General features: G+C 43.2%; 1 protein-coding gene across 1 annotated transcript in view; it reads left to right on the forward strand.

Moving 5' to 3' along the window:
* Nucleotides 1–447, forward strand: part of LOC118415143 (ataxin-7-like protein 1) — a gene marked incomplete in the record, with an annotated part of 119,758 nt that extends 119,311 nt beyond the window's left edge. The window contains 1 exon segment of the mRNA XM_035819512.1: nt 8–447.
* Nucleotides 448–2,211: the final 1,764 nt, after the last annotated feature.

Here is a 2,211-nt window from a genome sequence, read left to right on the forward strand (position 1 = left end):
GCGGCAGGACGTATGTATCTCAATTTTGTCGTGTTATAACGCCAGGATTTATTGTTATAAAAATGAAGAAAAAAGTGGAAAGTCCGAGTGACCCCACTTAGATTGAGAACTTTGTATACCAAATAACTGTATGAAGACTTCTGGATTATTTAAATTGCTAGACTTGTACTGCATTAGGGCTAGCTAGTATTTAATGCCGAACTTATTTACCATAGGAAGCAGTCAGATAGGAAAAATGTTTTTGTCACCAAAGTTTCCTTTTGTATGTCTATGTAACAATGACCAGTGTTGGAGAATACCTTGTTGTTACTGAACAAGCATCTATATTGTACAAATATCGATGGGACGAGCTTTTCCGAAAAAAAATTGTTAAAAATAGGAGGTCCAGAATACTGTATCCTGTTTGTATATATTCATTTGTAGGCAACAATACTTTCAATGTTGACAGAAAAAAATATTATCATGAAAAAATTCTCATTGCGCCTTGAGAGGTATCATGTTACCAGTGAAGGTGACGTCACAGAGGTGTGACTTCCCGCGTTATTGTACAGAACTGTCCCCAGAACTGACTATTTTGGTCGAACCAGTTATTACCACATTTCTCAGTTTTCTACCATTATTTTGTTATCGTTTAAAAAAGAAAAGAAAAGCATAGAGAACTGTGAAGGAGAGAGTTCTGTGGGGAGAGTCCTTTCCAAGCAATCCGATCTGGTTCAACGCCAGTTCTATGTGATAGTCCTGTAGAACTAGGCGGTGCCAGTTCTATGTGATAGTCCTGTAGGACTAGTGGTGCCAGTTCTATGTGATAGTCCTGTAGGACTAGGCGGTGCCAGTTCTATGTGATAGTCCTGTAGGACTAGTGGTGCCAGTTCTATGTGATAGTCCTGTAGGACTAGGCATGGCCAGTTCTATGTGATAGTCCTGTAGGACTAGGCGTTGCCAGTTCTATGTGATAGTCCTGTAGGACTAGGCATGGCCAGTTCTATGTGATAGTCCTGTAGGACTAGGTATTGCCAGTTCTATGTGATAGTCCTGTAGGACTAGGCATGGCCAGTTCTATGTGATAGTCCTGTAGGACTAGGCATGGCCAGTTCTATGTGATAGTCCTGTGGGACTAGGCGTGGCCAGTTCTATGTGATAGTCCTGTAGGACTAGTGGTGCCAGTTCTATGTGATAGTCCTGTAGGACTAGTGGTGCCAGTTCTATGTGATAGTCCTGTAGGACTAGGCATTGCCAGTTCTATGTGATAGTCCTGTAGGACTAGGCAGTGCCAGTTCTATGTGATAGTCCTGTAGGACTAGGCGGTGCCAGTTCTATGGGATAGTCCTGTAGGACTAGGCATCGCCAGTTCTATGTGATAGTCCTGTAGGACTAGGCGGTGCCAGTTCTATGTGATAGTCCTGTAGGACTAGGCATCGCCAGTTCTATGTGATAGTCCTGTGGAACTAGGCATCGCCAGTTCTATGTGATAGTCCTGTAGGACTAGACATGGCCAGTTCTATGTGATAGTCCTGTAGGACTAGGCATGGCCAGTTCTATGTGATAGTCCTTTAGAACTAGGCATTACCAGTTCTATGTGATAGTCCTGTAGGACTAGTCATTGCCAGTTCTATGTGATAGTCCTGTAGGACTAGGCGGTGCCAGTTCTATGTGATAGTCCTGTAGGACTAGGCATCACCAGTTCTATGTGATAGTCCTGTAGGACTAGGCGGTGCCAGTTCTATGTGGTAGGACTAGGCCTGGCCAGTTCTATGTGATAGTCCTGTAGAACTTGGCGGTACCAGTTCTATGTGATAGTCCTGTAGGCTGTAACCAAACGTTATGGGTTTGTGTGCCATGTACTGGAACCCATACAGGCGCGGGCAGGCAGGCAGGGAGGGCAAAGTACTGACAACTTCCGAAACAAAATGACAGAAAGACGGGCAGTGCACGGACAGACATGTAACAAACGGACAGACATGTTATGTGTGGACGAGTGATAGAAACGGACAGACGACACACACACAGACAGACTACTGAAGACATCGCAAACTTTTCTTCCAACCTGGAGAGTCTCTCCTGCCTTAAGCTGCTTCTAGATTTCAACAATTTTTTTTTTTTGCTTTACTTTATTTTATTTTTTGTAATTTGAATTTCAGTTATTTTGGCAGAGAGTTTTGAAAGAAGTCAATTTGTAGGTTCGATATGATTGTTGCTGCTTATGTACATATC

This window comes from Branchiostoma floridae, chromosome 5, assembly GCF_000003815.2.
Source record: "Branchiostoma floridae strain S238N-H82 chromosome 5, Bfl_VNyyK, whole genome shotgun sequence".
NCBI lineage: Eukaryota > Metazoa > Chordata > Leptocardii > Amphioxiformes > Branchiostomatidae > Branchiostoma > Branchiostoma floridae.